Below are 22,533 nucleotides of genomic sequence, written 5' to 3'. Positions count from 1 at the left end.
AATTAGGGTATCAGTACATAGTACAACAAGTTCTATAGTTTTTTATTAATCAGAACATACCTTTCTTTAGAAGTATAAGATTCTGTCAATATTATTTAAATCTCTGTGCTTTAACAATAATATTGTATCCCTGCTTTTTACTTTGTTTTTTAATTACTAAGTTAAATGAAGTTGTAACAAAATGTGTTTCCCAGTTGTTTTTTTTTTCTTTTTTAGCAAAGGCTGTGATAATACTATGACTAAAATAACTGATAATAAAAGCTAATGAAGGGTTGACATTTTTCATGTGAATGACTTGAGAGTCTAAGTACGGCTATGATCACACACAACCTTACATTCCTATTATTTTGAATTTAGCCTTGTTTGCTGATGAGGGCTTCCCTAGTGGCTCAGCTGGTGAAGAACCTGACACTCAGTGAGAGAGATGCAAGAGACATAGGTCAGTCCCTAGGTTGGGAAGATCCCCTGGAGAAGGAAATGGACACCCACTCCCGTATTCTTGCCTGGAAAACTCCACAGACAGAAGAGCCTGGCGGGCTACATAGTCCATGGAGTCACAAAGAGTTGGACACAACTGTGCAACTGATTCAGTTGTTCGCTGATACAAGGTAAATAGTTTCATCGCAGCTGTGGCCTCAGTAAATTTTATCTGAACACCTTATGTACAGTCACAACCTTAAAGCATAATTAGATGACAATTTAGAGAAGTTAAACAGACAAAGCAATGCCAGAAAAAGTCAGAAGATAAAATTATCTCACACCTAATCAATATTTTATGACATGGTAAAAACAACAACAAAAAAATCTGCCTATGGTGAAAGCTGCTGCTGCTGCTAAGTCGCTTCAGTCGTGTCTGACTCTGTGCGACCCCATAGACGGCAGCCCACCAGGCTCCCCCGTCCCTGGGATTCTCCAGGCAAGAACACTGGAGTGGGTTGCCATTTCCTTCTCCAATGCATGAAAGTGAAACGTGAAAGTGAAGTCGCTCAGTCGTGTCCAACTTCTAGCGACCCCATGGACTGCAGCCCACCAGGCTCCTCCATCCATGGGATTTTCCAGGCAAGAGTACTGGAGTGGGGTGTCTTGCCTTTAATTAAACCTAAAAATGGTTTGCCTCTTACGAACATACTCAAAACCCCTATTTTTGTCACATCAATCTTTGTTGGTAACAAGTATGAGATTTCCACTGAACAAATCATAAATGATGAACAAATTCAGAAAGTTAATTTCTACTGGAGATAAGGTGATTACTGAAACTATATTTCTGGTCTAGTTTTATTGCTTCTCTAGAAACTTTTCACCATGCCTTCTGAAATCCTTATTTCATGATAGTGAAAGTTGCTTAGTCATGTCAAACTCTATACCCATATCGATGGAATTCTCTAGGCCAGAATACTGGAGTGTGTAGACTTTCCCTTCTCCAGGGGATCTTCCCAACCCAGGAATCTGACACAGGTCTCTGGCATTGCAGCCAGATTCTTTACCAACTGAGCCACAAAAGAAGCCCAAGAATACTGGCGTGGGTAGCTGATCCCTTCTCTAGGGGATCTTCCCAACCCAGGAATTGAACCAGGGTGTCCTGCACTGCAGGCAAATTCTTTACCAACTGAGCTATTAGGGAAGCCCATTTCATGATCAGTAAACTGCTAAGACCACACTCAATTTACAACAGGCTTCAACGCCTCCACACCTTAATTAAGCCATAGCTCCCATACTCAGCATAATTATGGAGCCTCATGTTCATGTCCTAATGCCTGGAACCTATGAATATCTCATTTTTCATAATAGCAAAAGGGCTTTTTCAGATATGATTAAGAACCTCCAGATAGGGATGCTGCCAAGAATTATCCAGGTGAGCCCAATGTCATTATATGAGTCCTAAAAATAGAGATTTGTTGATGATAGCCAAGAACCAAACCAGAGTGATGCAGTGTGGGGAAAATTAGACCTGCCATTCATTGCTGGCTGTGGCAATGGAAGAAGGAAGCCATGAGTCAAGGATGTGGGGGGTTCTCCAGAAGCTGAAAAAAAGAATGAGATGGATTCTCCTAAATCTTATGGAAGGAATGCATTTCTGTTGACATCTTGATATTATTCCAGGAGAATCATTTTAGACTTCTCACCTACCAAATTATTAGATAAAACATCTGTTTCATTTTAAGCCACTAAATTTGTGGTAATTTGTTATAGCAGCCTTAAAAAAAATGAAGCTCCTATGAGGATATTGTTCCATACAGTTTCTCATCCTTCTAGCTCTTTTACATGATTAATTACAATACTTTTTATCCAATACAGAATTGAAACCCTTTTTTTTCCCCCAAAATATAAAGGTCCCTTCTCATCTTCTCTTTCTTATTCAGCTCTCACTTTGTCCCTAGTATCTCATCCATGTGTCTACCTTCCCTATTTCTATAAACCTATGATAGTGACGCTGCTATAGTAAACCATTCAAAAATATAAAGCAATCATTTACAATCAGTGATTTTTAGCTCAGACCTCAAAGTTGCCAAGGAATGTATTAATATGTTTTCCTGGTCATGTCTTTTTATAACTCCTTTGAGTAGCTATACGCTCAGCTAGCCTGACTTGTGATCTCTCTTGACAATCAGCAGACAATCTCACACCTTATGTCTGATGGAGAAAATCAGTTTCCATTAATTATGTAATTATTCAAAAAATCAATTTCTTCTAAGCCAGGTCTTGGCCTTAGAACAGAAAACAAAGTAGCAAACAAACAAACCCAAGCCTCATCAGTCTACTGGTCTCGTAAAATTACCCCTGATAGACTTTCCCTCTCCAACGCCCCCCCTTTATTTTTTAATATATCTATTTGTGATATTCGATGCTGCTGCCCACACCATAGCACTTATTTAATTCATGCCTTTACCACTTATCACCTTAATTTTAACACAGCCTCCTGAGCAATGTCCCCAGCCCCAGCCATTAATCCTTTACTCTGTAGCCAAAGACTTCTTTCTGAATTTCCTCTTATCAACTCTCCACTTAAAATCATTCATTGACTTCCCATAGTCTCTAGAGAACAAAGTCTAAAGCCCTTAGAGTTTTTACATAGGGACTTTATGCAAAAGTACTTCACCTCTAAAATGCTCCTCTTACATTCTGAGTACCAACCACTCTGATTGCTTGTAGTTTTTTTCATCTTACTTGGGCTCATTAATGTGTTTAGGATATCAATGCCCACACAATATTAAAAATTCAGCACAGACAATATGCATTTTCTACATATTGTGTGGGCATTTTATCACTTTCAAGAATCCTGATCTGACTCCTCTGCCTGCCCTAACATTGATTTCTTTCCCTTTCTGTGTCCTCCTGAAGCATCATGTAAATCCCTCTTTTATGTCATTTACTTCTCTGTATTATAATTGTCTGATTCTCTTCCCTACTGGTTTGTGAGGCCTCCTTGGGGAAACTGCCTATATGACATTTGTCTTTGATTCCCTGTATCAAATAAAATATCTTACACATAATAAATGCCCAATTGTTCATGTTTTCTAGTTTTATCTCCTTTGCTGTGTGCTCTTTGTCTATTTTCTAATGGAGCTAAAACAATTCACAAAACATAGCTGTGGATAGGCACGTTGATTGAAAACTAAACAATCTGTACAAACTATAATATTATACAATGTTGTATATGCTTTCTTGGGGCTTTGCATACAGCACTATCATCATTCTATTTTTTCTGTATTTTGATTGCCTTTGGCTTTAGTAAATGTGACTACATTTTTAAAACAACTAAAGGAAAAATAAACATGTTTTTTTTTTTCTCAGCTATTTATTGAAGATCATATATTTTCAGAAACATGTTGACAGTTTATGATAAACTCTTGCCAGGGTTAATATACTAAAGGTTAGGATGAATATAATATAATTTAATGTAATATGACAGTCATTAAAAATAATATCAAATACTGAAGAATTCTAGAGAGAACTTATTTTGTCTTCAAAGATCTTATTAATGACAGCATGTAATTTGAAGTACTATGAAGGTGTGAGATGGAGGTACAGTTACTTCTTAGATAAGGTTCTCCTTTTCCACATGACTTTTTTAATGAGGAAAGGTATTCTCTTAATACTGTGGTATATTGTCATGAAACTTCAAAACTGAAATGACAATAAAGACTGAGTTCTTAATTCTTATCTAACAACCAACCTGACAATAGTTTTTAATGAACTAATTGGTATTATGCTCCATGATTTTAGAGGAAAGGCTTTCTTTGTCTTAAGTTACATGTAACAGAAAAATACATTGATCCAAGTCATCTTAATTTCTCAGAATTCTATATATGATTTTGGCAACTTTATACTGAGATGTGTAAATTTTTAAAAGGAAAAAAAATTACCATAGATAGAAGAGTATTGATGTTATGATAGAAAACAGGCAAATTCTAAACTTTCATTGCTTTGTTTTGCATGGGTCAAGCTAACTTCAAAATTAGCTACAAATTCAAGAATGAAGTTTTTTCACATTATTTCGAGAATTCACTGTGCTCTTAAATTTAGTGTACAATCCAATAAAATACTAAGAAGCAAGTAGCATAATTTTCTTCCATGAAGTAAACTGCAGCACCCAAACCAACCAGAAAACTTGAGTCATGATGACCTTGTCAATGACCCCAAAGCAATTGAGTTTATGGTTCAAGTAATGTGTAATGCTGGTGTTTAACCCTACTGAGAATGCTGGTCACTACTTATACTGGCTTTCCATTATCTATGTTTTAACAGCTGGAATTTCTGCTTGAGTTACGCGGCTTAAACTTACAAGACATCGCTGGTAGTAACAATGTGGGCAGCACTTTTTGTTTCAGCATAACACAGAGAAGTTTTTCAATAGACCCTTCTGTGCTAGAGAAAAAGCAGGACACCTAGCTTACCAATGTGTGCAGATGCATGTGTTTCTCTGAAAAATGTTTGTAAAGAATAAAGGCTACATTGTCCCAGGAGAGTTTTCTCATTTAGGTCTTGAGAAGAGCCCTCAAAACCCAGAAATCCTGCTATAAGCTCCTATCAATAGGTGTGAGTTACTACATAATCAGGTGTTAAACATGATGTCAATTAAATGAAATGAGAGTTTCCTCATTAATAAATCAGCTTTGTGAACTAATACTATTCTTGCCCTCAGCACCACTGAGATATCCTGAAAGATGTCAAAAGTAAATTAGAACATTATGAACACAAGATAAAACAAGTAATCACTTGTTTTATTAGCTATTCTAATAGAAAAAAAAAGCAAAATATATAGACTCACACTCATGTATCCATCAACAAAGGTTGTTTCCGTACAAAAATACCCCCAAATAAACAGCATAACAGGCACTTAAATTCTTCACAAAAAAAAACAGCTATTCAACTGTCTGTATCACAAGTTAATTTTGAATGTGATTCACTATATTGTTTATTTTTTCCCTTTCTTCTGCCATGCAATAAAATCATTTATTAAAGAATATGAAACATTTCTCAAAGGCTAAATAAATAAGTTGAAAAAACTGCAAAAAGGAGTGAGTCATTTCAGTTCATTTGCTCAGTCGTGTCCGACTCTTTGCGAAGTTGTAAGTAAATGTTTTGACTTTAAAGCTATTAATTTTGCATTTTAATTGCTGTTTCTTTACATTTTTCCCAAAAATGATGCATGTTTGTAAAATACTTTAAAATTTAATAAATGTTCTTCCATATATTGTTTCATCCTCAAAATAAATCTGTAAACTAAGACAGGGTCAACAGTATTGTTCACAAATATTACTTTCTAAGTGAGGAATCACAGGCAAGATGAGTTTTTGCAAGTCTCAAGTGTCTTCTTGTTCTATATTATTTGACGGTATTACCCTATCTGCCACTGTAAAAGGAGAGTATGGGTATGTTTGTGTTGCCAGGCATGGCTAGTTTTTTTTTCATATTTAATGTATAATCAAGGTTTAAAATGTATATTAAGATTGTTTTAAAGAAGACAAGTATTTATTTATTCAGTTACATGTTCAAAGGTTTTATTTCCTTAAATATTATTGGAATAGCTTGCAAAAACACTAAAATCTTTTAAAATTATGTACTACATCTAAGTAAAATTCTAACTCAACTGTCTTATGTTCAATTTTTTAAAAAGATTTGCTTTAACCTTTATTTGAAGGCAAAATCATCTTTACCCCTCTCTGTGCATCCTTTAACTATTACTTCCATTCTGCCCCTCATTCTACGTGCCTTCATCATATGCCAATATTATCTTAAATTCCACGCTGATATCTCTGCCTAGTGGATTTGTATGGTAGGCTGTACTAAGAGTACTAGAAGCAAATACTCTTCAAATTGTAATTACAATGCTGTCTTGAAGCTTTTACTAGAAAACAGCATCACTCATGTCTCCCACATCTTCCTCATCATCTTCTTCAAAATAATCATGTCACTCTCCCTCTGTAAAATCTTTAGTGCCTCCTCATTATCATGAAATAAAGTCTAACTTCTAGAATGGTAGTTCAGAATCTTCACAGTTTGATAAATGCTTTATCCTTTATGATTTTCACCATCCAATCAAAACTCCAGCAGTATGAGCTGACTATCTTTAAAATTTTTTGCATCAAAAACATCCATAGCTCTGATTACATTTTCCCTTTGGGAAAAGAGAATTTTATCCTTCATTTTCTTTACAATACTAACTCCTAATAATGACCAAAGGATGCTGAAAAATTATTTCACTGATATTCTCCAAGACTTCAAGCAAAACTTCTCCCATGGCCTATGCTATAAATCTCTTGCAGCATTATCCTCACTGCATTATCCTTACTGTGATGATGTGTATTTGAGTAGTTCCACAGACATTTCAGAAGCCTATGTTCCAATCATTCAGAAAATATTGAATTTAGGAAGCAGATTCATGCTACTCCTTTTAAATCCCAAAAAATTAAGTAAAGTAGCCTAACTGTCAGGGAAGATTAGAGAGAAAATGCCTACCTCAGGAAACATGAAAAGTCTCAAGTAACCTAATTTTACACCTCAATAAACTAGAAAAAGAAGACCTAACAAAACCAAAGTTAGTGAAAGGAAGAAAATAACAAACATCACAGCAGGAATAAATGAAATAGAGACTAAAAAGACAATAGAAAAGATCAATGAAACTAAGAACTAGTTCTGTAAAAAGATAAACCAAATTGAGAAATATTTAAATAGATTAATTTTAAAAAGCAGAAGTCAAAGAAATAAAATAATATATGAAAAAATGATATTACAGTTGATACCACAGAAATACAAAGAATCATAAGAGACTACTATAAACAATTACACACCAACAAACTGGACAACCTAGAAAAAATGGATAAACTCCTAGAAACATACGGCCTGCAAAGACTGAATCATCATGTAACAGAAAATCTGAACAGATATATTACTAGTAAGAATATTGAATCCATAATCAAAAAATCTCCCAACAAATAAAAGTTCAGGACCAAATGGCTTCACTGGTAAATTGTACCAAATAGTCAAAGAATTAATACCAACCCCTCTCAAAGTATTTCAAAAACAGAAGAGGTGGGACCTCTTCCACATTCATCTTGTAAGGCCAGCATTACCTTGATACCAAAACCAGACAAATGCATGAGAAAAGAAAATTATAGACTAGTATGCCTGATGAACTTAGAAGCTAAAATCCTCAACAAAATATTAGCAAATTAAATTCAATAATACATTAAAATTATCAAATAAGAATGGTCAAACATTTGAGGTCAATATGATGCACCACAGAAACCAAAGGAGGAATAAAAGTCATATGATAATCTAAATAAATTCAGAAAAAGCATCTGACTATATATATATATATATATATATATATATATATATATATAATAAGCATATTATATATACATATATATATAACATAGAAAGAACTCATACAGTTCAATAGGAAAAAACTCAAACAATCTGATTTTAAAAAAATGTGTGGAAGATCTGAACAAACAAATTCATCCAAAAAGATATATGATGGCCAATTGATATATGAAAAGATCCCTACACTGTTAATCCTTAGGAAAATGCAAATCAAAACCAGAATAACACCTCACACCTGTTAAAATGGCTATTATCAAAAAATCTAAAAATAACAAGTTTTAGCAAGGATACAGAGCAAAGGGAACCCTATGCATTGTTGGTGAGAATGTAAACTGGTACATCAAATATAGAAAATAGTAAGGAGGTTCCTCAAAAAATTAAAAGTGAAACTACTGTATATCCAGCAATTCTTCTTCTAGGTATATATCTAAAGAAAACAAAAACAATAGATCAAAAATATACAGGCACTTCTATGTTCACTGAAGCATTATTAATAACCAAGATAATGGCAACAACCTAACAATTTTGTTATCCATTCAACTATTGGACAAGTAGGTTGTTCCCATTATCTCAGTTATTGTTAATAATGCTGTAGTGTATACAAACACACACATATATATGTATACACACACACACACACACACACACACACACACATATATATATATATATGGCTTTGCCTGCCATGCAAGAGACCCAGTTTCGATCCCTGGGTCAAGTAGATCCCTGGAGAAGAGAATGACAGCTCACTCCAGTATTCTTGCCTGGAGAATTCCATGGACAGAGAAGCCTGGTGAGTTCAGTCCATGGGGTCACAAAGAGTTGGACGCGACTAAACAATCTTCACTTTCGCTTTATATAGATTCACTTTATATAGATTCACTTTATATATATTCGCTTTATATAGATTCACCTGGCACCTGGTGCCAGTCAGAAGAGACACCTGGCTTTTATATATATATAAAGCCCTATATATAAACATATATGTATACCCACACATATATATATACATAATCATATATGTATGTATTACATTATTCAGTCATAAAAACAATGAAATTTTGACATATGTAGTAGAAGTGAGAAATAGAATTAAGGGACTAGATCTGATAGAATGCCTGATGAACTATGGAGAGAGGTTGGTGACACTGTACAGGAGACAGGAATCAAGACCATCCCCATAGAAAAGAAATGCAAAAAAGCAAAATGGCTGTCTGGGGAGGCCTTACAAATAGCTGTGCAAAGAAGGGAAGTGAAAAGCAAAGGAGAAAAGGAAAGATATATCCATTTGAATGCAGAGTTCCAAAGAATATCAAGGAGAGATAAGAAAGCCTTCCTCAGTGATCACTGCAAAGAAATAGAGGACAACAACAGAATGGAAAAGACTAGAGATCTCTTCAAGAAAATTAGAGATAGCAAGGGAACATTTCATGCAAAGATGGGCTAAATAAAGGACAGAAATGGTATGGACCTAACAGAAGCAGAAGATATTAAGAAGAGGTGGCAAGAATACAGAAGAACTGTACAAAAGAGATCTTCATGACCCAGATAATCACAATGGTGTGATCACTCACCTAGAGCCAGACATCCTGGAATGTGAAGTCAAGTGGGCCTTAGGAAGCATCACTATGAACAAAGCTAGTGGAGATGATGGAATTCCAGTTGAGCTATTTCAAATACTGAAAGGTGATGCTGTGAAAGTCCTGCACTTAATATGCCAGCAAGTTTGGAAAACTCAGCAGTGGCTACAGGACTGGAAAAGGTCAGTGTTCATTCCAATCCCAAAGAAAGGCAATGCCTAAGAATGCTCAAACTACCATACAATTGCACTCATCTCACACACTAGTAAAGTAATGCTCAAAATTCTCCAAGCCAGGCTTCAGCAATACGTGAACCGTGAACTTCCAGATGTTCAAGCTGGTTTTAAAGAGGCAGAGGAACCAGAGATCAAACTGCCAACATCCATTGGATCATCGAAAAAGCAAGGGAGTTCCAGAAAAACATCTATTTCTGCTTTATTGACTATACCAAAGCCTTGGACTGTGTGGATCACAATAAACTGTGGAAAATTCTGAAAGAGATAGGAATACCAGACCACCTGACCTGCCTCTTGAGAAACCTGTATGCAGGTCAAGAAGCAACAGTTAGAGCTGGACATGGAACAACAGACTGGTTCCAAATAGGAAAAGGAGTACGTCAAGGTTGTATATTGTCACTGTGCTTATTTAACTTACATGCAGAGTACCTCATGAGAAACGCTGGGTTGGAAGAAACACAAGCTGGAATCAAGATTGCCCGGAGAAATATCAATATCCTCAGATATGCAGATGATACCACCCTTATGGCAGAAAGTGAAGAAGAACTAAAGAGCATTTTGATGAAAGTGAAAAAGGAGAGTGAAAAAGTTGGCTTAAAGCTCCACATTCAGAAAATTAAGATCATGGCATCTGGTCCTATCACTTTATGGCAAATAGATGGGGAAACACTGGAAACAGTGGCTGACTTTATTTTTCTAGGCTCCAAAATCACTGCAGATGGTGATTGTAGCCATGAAATTCAAAGACGCTTACTCCTTGGAAGGAAAGTTATGACCAACCTAGACAGCATATTAAAAAGGAGACACATTACTTTGTCAACGAAGGTCCATTCTAGTCAAGGCTATTGTTTTTCCAGTGGTCATGTATGGATGTGAGAGTTGGACCATAAAGAAAGCCGAGCACCGAAGAATTGATGCTTTTGAACTGTGGTGTTGGAGAAGACTCTTGAGAGTCCCTTGGACTGCACAGAGATCCAACCAGTCCATTCTAAAGGAGACCAGTCCTGGGTATTCACTGGAAGGACTGATGTTGAAGCTAATACGCTACTTTGGCCCCTTGATGAAAAGAGGTGACTCATTTGAAAAGACCCTGACGCTGGGAAAGGTTGAGGATAGGAGGAGAAGGGGATGACAGAGGATGAGAAGGTTGTATGGCATCACTGACTCAGTGGACATGGGTTTGGGTGGACTCTGGGAGTTGGTGATGGACAGGGAGGTCTGGCGTGCTGTGGTTCATGGGGCCGCAAAGAGTCGGACACAACTGAACGACTGAACTGAACAATATGAATATACCTTGAGGGCATTATGCTAAGTGAAATAAGTCAGATAAAGACAAATACTATATGATCTCCCTCACTGTGTAATCTAAAAGAAGAAAACAAGCTCTAGATACTTATAGATACAAAGAATAAATGGGTGCTAGTCAGAATCAGGGAGTGGGGGTAGGAGACATAGCTACACCTGTTTTTATTTTAAGTTTTTTAGTACAAGTTTTTAAGTCTAAAAATTTTAAATAATAATAAACATTAATTTAACCAATGGCTAACAAAAATGAACAGGTGATCACAAGTGCTATATAGTAGGCTAATTTTGTTCATTAACCAATATATTAACTGAATTTCAATAATAAATACATTGTAATTATTGAATCATATTAGACACATACATCATTTCAATGGCAGAAATGAAATAAGGTCTCTGATATGTTCTTCTCATAAATTAGTGAAAAGAAAAAAAATGAAGAGGAAGAAGGAAAATTAGAATAGGAATAAGAACTAGAATAAGAATGAAAATGCTTTCCAAATAAAGTTAAGTCAAAGTGGAGATAAGAAAGGTTCTGATTTGATCTAGCTCAAGATCTCTTTCAACCTCAATTTCATTACTTGTAAAAAAAAAAATAAAGAAATAATACTTCTATGCTGTTATCTCCTACAACTTTTGTGACAGTCAGAGGAAGAAAATGGGTATAAAGGCCACTGAGAAACTACAGGAACTAGAACATATGAGTATATGACAAAACCATATATGAAAATAAAACTGATCTCTTACAAAACCAAGGGTTTGCAACCAAATATTTTATATCCAACCCAATAGTGCCTAATGTTGATTTCATTCAGCAATTTGTTTTTGTTGTTCTACAGTGAACTTTATAAAGCCTTCTTCTATATTATAAGAAGTCAAAGTGGTATAAGAATGCACACTAATATGGATAGTATTTCAAAGCACAGTAGATAAGTGATGGATTATTCGAAAAATAGTGTTTGGACAACTGGACTGCCATCTGGAAAAAAATAAAGTGTGATTACTACCTCATGCCCTATCGCCCTGTAGACATATTCCAGACTGATCAACAATTTAAACATAAGAAATTGGATTATACTGGGAATAGAGAAAGACATAAAAATTTTGTATATAACCTTGGATTCAGGGAAAGGACTTTTAAAATAAAACACAAAATTCAGAAGGCTTAAAAGAAAGCCTTCTGATAAATAATATGACTGAAAATTTTGAAAAATTCTATATGGAAAACAAACATTTTTTCACTCTAAAAACAAGACTTTTATTTTTCTTAATTTATAATAAATTTATACAAATCAATAAAAGATCACAAAATCAACCTTTAAAAAATGCTCTGGGGTCACAGATACACAAAGTAGGCATGGAATACCATTTCATTCTAGAAAGCAAAGGAAGTTATCAAAACTATTAGGGTTATATTATAAAGACTTAAGTGTCAACTTAACAAGGTATCTACTGTACAAATATGGGACAATCCACTGATCAACAAGAATAATGACTGCAAAGGGTTGAAATAAGCCTAAACAGCCTAAGAATATAAAAAGCTGAATACTGGCAACGTTTCTTGGAATATCATAAAAGGCCATATTAGTAATTACCCTATTATAATTAAATATGTAGTTCTAAGATTAAGAATGCTGGTATTTTAATTATTTGAAAGATGCACACAGCCAGTTTTCTTATAATTATAATATGGGTTCTGATTTGATTCACTTACCTTATGATCATCTGTGTCTGATTTGGGAAAAAATCAAGTTTAATGTGATAGAAAATCCATCACATATGTCTAGCCAGTTCTTGCCTGAATCAGCCAGTTAATCTGACTTCGAATTTACATATTGACCTGACTTTCAACTTATACTGAGAATGAAATAGCATTCCATAACAAATTACTCAAGTAGCTTATTTGGAATCTCTTTACATAAACAAATTATACAATACTTAAAGCAGGTGCATCTATATGTAAAAAATGCTGAAGAAAATAAAATTTTGTAGTAATTGATATCACAGTCTAGTTTATGAAACCTAGCTGCTGCTTAATAGAAAGCTATAAAATTTAGTGAAGTAATTATGGCTATATTTTTGAGCAGGTATGGATGTGCTATCCTGTATAGATATTTTAGGGTGAATTTTGTAGGAAAATATAGTTGCAGTAAAGATTTGTTCAGTGTAAACAGATGTTTAACTTCTGGTAATCTCTGTACACTGTATGGTAAAATAATTGGCATAACATAACCAACAAGCAATTGGATTAAACTCTGTTTCTTGAATAAAACATATGCTATCTGCTAATTTATATATAGGCATATAGGATAATCTGGGAGAAGGCAATGGCACCCCACTCTAGTACTCTTGCCTGGAAAATCCCATGGACCGAGGAGCCTGGTGGGGCTGCAGTCCATGGGGTCGCTAAGAGTCAGACACGACTGAGTGACTTCACTTTCACTTTCCACTTTCATGCATTGGAGAAGGAAATGGCAACCCACTCCAGTGTTCTTGCCTGGAGGATCCCAGGGATGGAGAAGCCTGGTAGGCTGCCGTCTCTGGGGTCGCACAGAGTTGGACACAACTGAAGCGACTTAGCAGCAGTAGGATAATCTATATATAAACATTATATATTTTAATATGTAAAATATAAATAGGGGATATTATTATTAAATATCCCTTACTAATAATTTATTAATATAAAAATTAAACAGAAGAGAGCTAGAAATAATTCAGAATAAGTACTTATGCATCCCTTCAAAAATGTAACTGAAGAATGGAGATAATTATCTAGATGTTTACACATGGCAAGAGAAAAGCCATATTGACTGAAGTCAGCTTAAAGATCTGGGTTTCTCTTCTGCACTGCTCTTCCCGTCCACCTTCTCTGGGTTTGACTACTCTCACTGTTATTCTGACCACACACAATGAAGCAAGAATAAAAATTCTTTTTTGAGAACAAAGATGCTTTTCATAAAACTATGAATATCTACTTTTCATGAGAAGGAAGTCATAGCCCCTTTTTAGTATGCAGCCAGCCTGCAGAGCCATCCCTCATTTCTGAGTCCCTGTTCCCTTTCACTTGGACACTTTTGAAAACTCTTCCGTCTTATGAGTGTTCCTACTGCTGACTGACTCATACATGGTCACAAAGGATCCCAGTCCTGTGAGGAGGAGAAAGAAAAGAACGGCTGGTAAAAGGAAAAAGAAATCCACCATCTGCACAGCAAGGACTGGACAGCTGCAAGGGAAGGGATGCTTTCTGTAACAGCTGATTTGTCATCAGCTCTGGCTGGAGCCACGCAGCTCTGAGAGTTAAAAGTGCAAACAAAGGAAATTTTGAAAAATAGGGTTAATGGGTATAGTCTTTGATGGTTATCAGAAGAGTCTAGGTTAGGGGATAACTGTCTTTTTCTCAGGAAAGGAGGAAATGTACCTACATTGCAGTCTTATAAAGTTAGAGCATTCCAAAATTACTTTCAAAGCTGGTAATAATTGAACCCGTTCTGATTTTATGATGTCCATTCCACACACTAATCTGCTCTCTATGCCTCAAATGGGGAGTCTGCTCCATGATCTAGTCTTGAGTGTGAAAGTATACATTCTCTTCTTCTTGCATCTCAGTTCTCCCTTTCTCAAACCTCCCCAATTAGCTTATCACACAGAAGTAAAGGGCATGTGAACATATCCTTAGCATGCTTTACTTTCTATATGATTATTCTGGAGGCTCATACCCTGTAGATATAGAGTAGAATAGAAATAGAATAGGAGAAGGCAACGGCACCCCACTCCAGTACTCTTGCCTGGAAAATCCCATGGACGGAGGAGCCTGGTGGGCTGCAGTCCATGGGGTGGCTAAGAGTAGGACATGACTGGGCAACATCACTTTCACTTTTCACTTTCATGCATTGGAGAAGGAAATGGCAACCAACTCCTGTGTTCTTCCTGGAGAATCCCAGGGACGGGGGAGCCTGGTGGGCTGCCGTCTCTGGGGTCGCACAGAGTCGGACATGACTGAAGCGACTTAGCAGCAGCAGCAGAAATAGAATACGATTAAAATAGACAACCAGCACATTACACTTAGGCCACACGGTCAATGATAACAGAATGGAGGATAAACACGGGGCCTAACATGTACTTCAGAGGACATCATTTCAATGTGCACTTGAATTCAATGAGCACTTCACTCTTCTGCGCAGGGCATTGTGTTAGGTACTGCAAGTTAATAATCATTTCTAAAGAGCACTTAAGGAAGATACAAAACACTTTTACCTACATGTTCTTCTTCACTGCTTATCTCAAGGCTTTAAGATAGATATTTAACCTATTTTAAATACAGTGATCCTTCAAAGAACATCACATAGGAAGGAACTGTGTCTTCTGGGCTCTAGATAGGGAAATACAATTAATGTAACAAGTGCCTCAGAGTCAAAAAGTCCTATACTGATATTATGAGGACAGTAAATTGGAACCTAATTCTAGTACTGAGGGTAGAGTACTCTGTCTGGCTTGAAGGAGGGAATGGTAATATTCTAGGATGCTTTTCCTGAAGGAAACAAAAGAACAGTTGATTGGAATTTATACTTGGAACACTTTCTGTGTTTCAGATATTGTCCTAAGAACATTGTTAATTTATTTCATTGTTCTTAAGCTTACTACAACACTAAGAGATCATTTTATCCTCATTTTTTCAAATAAAATTTCTGAGGCTCAGATACCTTTAAAAATGTATCCAAATCCACACAGCTCATAACAGGAAGATCTAATTCAATAGTCTCTTGACCATTCTCTTAAAAGGAAAGCAGGAAGGAGGAAAAAGAAATTCATGATGACAGAATAGGTATGAAAGAAGCAAGTAGCCCTGATTAACTGTGATCAAACATTTAATGAGGAAGTTCAATAAACAAGGAGAGAGGGCTAAGAAACTACATTAGAATTAGACAGTGAAGGATGCTGAGATAAGGCATTTGGACTTCCTTCCCTCAACGTGCAATGGGAATCAGGAATACATATTTTGATAAGACTTATTTTCAAGCAAGGTTAAATTTGACAGCAGACTGAAATACAGCAAGACTGATGAGCAAGTGAAAAGTGAAGGAGAGCTAGTGGAGGCAGTCAGGATTGACAGTGCTTCTGGCAGAAGGAACATAAAGAGGAATGGACGGATTGGAAAGAGAGTTTAAAGATACAGCTGAAAGGATACTGCTACTGACTTAACTTGGAGGAAAACTAGACGTATTAATGCACGAGTGAAAAGAAAAAAAGTATTATCTTTTAACTGGGATAAGAGCTCAGTGAAAAGGAATGAAGGAATAGGTTTTCAGGAAACAATAAATTTCATATTAGGAATGTGTTTGATTATTGATTTGGATACTTTTTTGGGTTGTATATTATTTTTACTTGGCAGACTATGCTGAATACGATTGTCCTTGTAAATAAGTCAACAAAACATCCTTGTCATTTTCCTGTTTCCAAGACTTTCCTGGTTAATGGTTTTACCTTAGAAGCATACATGATCCACCTTATCCTTTGATCTGTATACTTTGTAAACAATGATAGGAAATAACAGAAACTTGGCATAGGATATCAAAAGATCTGTCAGGATTAGCAAGTCAGGCTTGTAAACAGTTGATGCCACTGGAGAAGCTGAAGGAATAAGGCTGAAGATGCCGCCACTACTTTTGACAGTTGACAATTACATAATATTTATCATCAGGCAAGCACTAGTCAAAGTGCTTTACTTTTATTAACCCAGTCCTCAGAACAACTCTACCCACTCCAGTGTTCTTGCCTGGAGAATCCCAGAGACGGGACAGCCTGGTGGGCTGCCGTCTATGGGGTCACAGAGAGTCGGATACGACTGAGGTGACTTAGCAGCAGCAGCAGAACAACTCTATACATGAGATTAGCTCCATTTTATGTAAGAGGACATTGAGGCATGGAGAGAAGAATGACATGGTCTAAATTATTACACAGTCAGTAAAAGACTGGGATTAAGCCTAGAGGTACGGAATTATTTTATATATATATATATATATATATATATATATATATATACACACACACACACACACACACACATGCAATTAGTATCACCACTGAACCACTACCATCGGTTTGGTCTGTGGCCTTCCAGAGAGAAAGAGAGAGCTGAAAGACACAGCCTAAAGTGCTAGTGGTGATTTAGTCTAGTGGAGGGATGGAGACTGCGGAAATGTTGAAGAAAACACTTTTAATTTGTCTCTGTCCTTTGACTACCTCATAAAGGTGAAGGCAATGACATGTATGACTGTAAATGACTGAAACAATGTCATTACGTACATCCTAGGGATAGGGGAGCCTGGAGGGCTGCCGTCTCTGGGGTTGCACAGAGTCGGACACGACTGAAGCGACTTAGCAGCAGCAGCAGCCGCAAGTCAATATATAATTATGGAGAAAAATGTAGAATATAAATCTTTAAAAGCTAAAAACAATAACTTTTCATAATTTGACTATTTAAGGAGAACCACTGAGAAGCTGTTATATTTCCTTCTAGTCTTTAGAGCATCTTTGATATCTTATTTCATAGAGCTCATGTTATACTGAATTTCACTTGGATGTCCAAAACACAGCATGGAGCTCTATCTCCATTTCCTTAATGAACACTTCTCAGTCTCTAGTGCTATAATACTTTATGTGCAGAACCGTTTCTTCAGCCCTGGCATTCGCTGATTTTTATTTCCATAAATAACACTGGGTGAACAGATGTCTACCAGCCTGGTTTTGATCATGAAACACGGAGATACGCAAGTCTCCACGTATTCATATCAGCATCCTTTGGGCTCCTGTTACCTGTGTCCTCTCCCATACTCAGCTACCATCTCATCTCAGCAGTGATTTAGCCACCTGAGGGGAAGGGAATGGTAGACCTACAGAAATTCCTAAAAGGAAAACACCATCTGTGTAGGGTTGGTTTACTTGTTTTCTTCCTTCCTGTGTTTGTGAAAGCTGTTACACTGGAGGTCACATTTTTCTTTGTATGTTTTTGTCCTGTTTTATAGCCTTTTTGCATTCAACTTTACGTTCAGGCCAGTCTCTACAGCATGTAAGTAATATGTTGTCACCTAGTCTCTCTCCAGATGTTCCTGGCAAAGTTCTGAGAGTTTACCAGAAACTTCTCTGCTTCCCCTGGGGAGGCACTGCTCTGTTAAGTCCCACTAAGTGCCTTCCTCCAGTCTGGTTCTGCTTTACAGCTAATAAATATCCCTGGATTTTCCAGCATACAGTAGCATCTTGTCCTTAGTAGCAAATGCTGATGCACATTCTCCTCTTTGATGTAATCTTTCTAGTAATTTCAACAGAAAATCAGCAAGAAGGTGGTTCTTAAGACTTGGAGTAGGTTATGGCCTGTATCAGCTTGGATCCAATCAAGAGACCAGGAAAAAAAAAAAAAAAACCCACAAAATTTAAACAGGAGACATTGAACATAAACAAATATTAAGTGATGATAGAAGATTAAGCATAAAGATAAAATGAGGACTGAAGAAGGACAAACTGGGAAGGATTTCCACACATTGAAGGATGTGTGTGTTTGCATGCCGGGGGACAGTGGAGAAACGTGTGGTATGTCCAGGTCAGGGTTCTGCTCAATGTCTCCAGGCAAGTGGAACCACCCTCAGGGACACAGAGAAAACCACTGGAGTTCAGAGTATCAGAGGAGGACCTGGTGTGCTGGTGTGGGCGTGGCTCACTGGATGACCGGCTCCCGGACAGGAAAAGGTGTGGGAAGCAGCGCTTCAGCCTGGGCTGGGGGCAGCCCTACATGCACTCTCCATGCCACTGCTGTCTAAGTTGAGAGTTGCAGCCACATATGAGAGACAGTTGTGTCCTCTGGGCACTTCACACTGAAGCATACCAAAGAGGCTGAGGAATGGAGAAAAAGGTGCCCTCTCCAGAAGCCCGGTGAAGGAGCCCCAGCCTGAGCACGACCTTAATCAATGAGGACCACCTTTTTCTTCTGAAACATCTTGCAGCGCCACCTACTGACAAAAGTTTAGCAACCGGCAGTTTAAAGGCAACTGCTAAGTTGCTTCACTCGTGTCGGACTCTGTGCAACCCATAGACGGCAGCCCTCCAGGCTCCTCTGTCCCTGGGATTCTCCAGGCAAGAATACCAGAGTAGGCTGCCATTTCCTTCTCCTAAAGGCAACTGATTAAGGACTTATGAATTAGACCCCCAGAATGGAATTCCCCTTTGTTACATAACACGATCGGGAAAGTGATATCATATCTCTTTTGTTATATTCTATTGGAGAAGCAAGTTATAGGTCTAGGTCCTGCTCACTCAAGGAAAAGGGATTAAACAGAGCACGGGTCTGCCCAGCACAAACTACATTATTCACAATCACCAAAAACTGGAAATGACCCAAATGCCCCTCAAAATGTGAATGGATAAGCAAACTAAGATACATCCATGCTATGAAATACTCCACAGTAATGCAAGTGAATAAACTATTGATATACACATGACTTGATCCATCTCAAATCATTTATGCCAAGTGATAGAAGCCAATCTCAAAGTTTGCCTTCTGTGCAATCCCCTTTAGATGGCTTTCTCCAACTTACAAAACTACTGAGACAGGCAACAGTTGCTGACGTCTGGGAAGGAGTTCAGAAAGCTTGACTGGAAATCCTGTTAGTGGTGGCAGTTGTCAGACTCTATACACGTGACAAAATACACAAAATAAATTTAGAATGCATTTATTGAATAAAAGTGAACTATACTGGATGTGTCTAGTCAAGGCTATGGTTTTTCCTGTGGTCATGTATGGATGTGAGAGTTGGACTGTGAAGAAAGCTGAGCACCGAAGAATTGATGCTTTTGAACTGTGGTGTTGGAGAAGAGTCTTGAGAGTCCCTTGGACTGCAAGGAGATCCAACCAGTCCATCCTAAACGAGATCAGTCCTGGGTGTTCATTGGAAGGACTGATGCTGAAGCTGAAACTCCAATACTTTGGCCACCTCATGCGAAGAGTTGACTCATTGGAAAAGACCCCGATGATGGGAGGGACTGGGGGCAGGAGGAGAAGGGGATGACAGAGGATGAGATGGCTGGATGGCATCACTGACTCAATGGACGTGAGTTTGAGTGAACTCCAGGAGTTGGTGATGGACAGGGAGGCCTGGCGTGCTGCGATTCATGGGGTCACAAAGAGTCAGACACAACTGAGCAACTGAACTGAATTGATACTGGATGCAAAACTAAATAATAATTATGCCTTAAAAGCAACAGGCATAAAGCCTGTCCAGTTTTATGTTCCCACCAGAAAGAAGTATGTGTAAGAGTTCCTGAGTCCAGACAACCACAACTGACTGAATATGTTTAAAAGTTGGGGCTTCCCAACTTTTAAACTAGTTGGCGCTAGTGGTAAAGAACCTGCCTGCCTATTCAGGTTAGATGTAAAAGACTCAGGTTCGATCCCTGGGTGGGGGAGATCCCCTGGAGGAGGGCATGGCAACCCACTCCAATATTCTTGCTTGGAAAATCCTGTGGACAAGGGAGCCTGCCAGGCTACAGGCAACGGGGTCACAAAGAGCTGGACATGACTGAAGCAACTTAGCATGCAAACAAAAATAACTCTCTTTTGTTTAGGATTTATTTAATTATAATGAGCTTGCACATTCCATATATTTAATAGTATATGTATGCAATTTTTTGGAAATTTATCTTGATATCCATTAATTAATTAAGTTCTTGGCACACTTTTAATGCTTTACAGACACTCCTCAGAATTTAGGATATTAATGTTTGCTACCTGTTACAAATATTTCTTCATTCTGTTACTCATATTTTGAGTCAATTTATGATACATTTTTAAATATATAATTTTTATGAATTATCCAATATAATCCAAACATATCAGTATTTTCCTTTTGCCTTTTATTTTTTTGTCTTACTTTTTCCTCCCCTGCTGTGGAGGAGATAAATTAATCACAAGTATGCTCTTGCAAGTCTTTTTATGCTTAGTAATTTATCTCTTTGATCAAGTTTAGTATTCAGCTTGTTAACAGAAGCTTTTTCTTTCTTTTTCTAGCACAGAGGCAGAGCATCTTTGTTTTTTGAGCAGAAGAAGGAGCAGTGGAAATTTGTAGGTCTAAGATCACTAGCCTTTGGTGTGAGTGAAAGCTGAGTTGATCAGCCTGGGCCTAGATAAAGGCCAAGACTAAAAACAAAGATTAAGATGAAACTGATGAACAGATGAAAGTGAAAGTCGCTCAGTCATGTCCAACTCTTTGCAACCCTGTGGAACTCTCCAAGCCAGAATACTGGAGTGGGAAGCCTTTCCCTTCCCCAGGGGATCTTCCCAACTCAGAGATTGAACCCAGGTCTCCCACATTGCAGGTGGATTCTTCACCAGCTGAGGCACAAGGGAAGCCAGATAGCATAAGACAATAATAGACAGATAGCATCAGACAATAATGAATAATCAGAAGCTGTAGTGAGGATGTGGATGTGAAGGACTGAGGAAAGAGAAGGAAATTACAGAGAGATGAGTTTGCCAGAGCTGAGAGCCATGGCTGAGTCCATGTATGATGGTAAAGCCAGAAAATGTACGATGAGACCCAAATAAAAGAGTAAGGCTGTTGTAGTAAAGCAACATCTAGTTACTGCCCAGAATGTTAGTAAATCCATGAAGGCAGACAGAGCAGGTTAAAAGTGTATCTGAGTGCAGAACACATGTGGACACGGAAGTAAGATAGTAGGGAAGTAAGTGACAGTCGCTCAGATGCTCTTTGTGACCTCATGAACTTTGTGACCTCATGTGACCTCATAGCCAGCCTGGCTCCTCTGTCCATGGGATTCTCCAGGCAAGAATACTGGAATGGGTGGCCATTTGGAGACAAAACTAGGAGGAGGATACAAAGGGCTTAGCTACAGTTCATAGACAAAAATCCAAACCAAAGAGCCCACTTAGAGGCCTACTTATCACAGAAGAAATGTATCAAGTGTCATCATACAACCAAAGCATTACCGTGGTATGAACTGGTATAGGTCAGAGCAGAACCACAGCAAGACAGATTAGATGCTGCCTCCTCTGATTTACTCAACCAAGACTTTGATAATCTGAGCTAAGCCAAGGTTTACATGCACAGCCTCAGATAGGGACAGCCTGCAATTGATTCCCACTGAGGGTACAGAGAGATGATTAGAGCTGAAATCAAGGCAGTTCACTCTAGGTATTATAGAAGAAGTAAAGATCTAACTGATGATTATGAACTTAGTAGTATGGAAGAGGAAACATTCAAAAAACAGTCCAAAAAGCTGAAAATAATAATCATATATACATATATATGATCTTCTTGAATTATCAATAAATATTGGTAAAATCTTTTAAGATGTCAAACATCCAAGTGTTTGTTCTTACCTCATCTTGACTCGGGCTTCCCTGGTGGCTCAGATCATAAAGACTCTGCCTGCAATGGCAATGTGGGAGACCTGGGTTCAATCCCTGGGTTTGGAAGATCCTCCTAGAGGAGGGCACGGCAACACACTCTAATATTCTTGCCTGGAGAATCCCCATGGACAGAGGAGCCTGGAAGGCTACAGTCCATGGAGTCACAGAG

General features: G+C 37.6%; 1 protein-coding gene across 1 annotated transcript in view; it reads right to left on the bottom strand.

The window, feature by feature from the left end:
- SEMA3E (semaphorin 3E) overlaps window positions 1–22,533 on the bottom strand; it is a 274,339-nt gene that overhangs the window by 64,745 nt on the left and 187,061 nt on the right. The gene's annotated exons all lie outside the window — the stretch shown is intronic.

Source organism: Bos javanicus, chromosome 4, assembly GCF_032452875.1.
Source record: "Bos javanicus breed banteng chromosome 4, ARS-OSU_banteng_1.0, whole genome shotgun sequence".
Classification (NCBI taxonomy): domain Eukaryota; kingdom Metazoa; phylum Chordata; class Mammalia; order Artiodactyla; family Bovidae; genus Bos; species Bos javanicus.
Note: the sequence above shows the minus strand (reverse complement) of the source record. Positions and strands in the feature narration are given on the sequence as shown.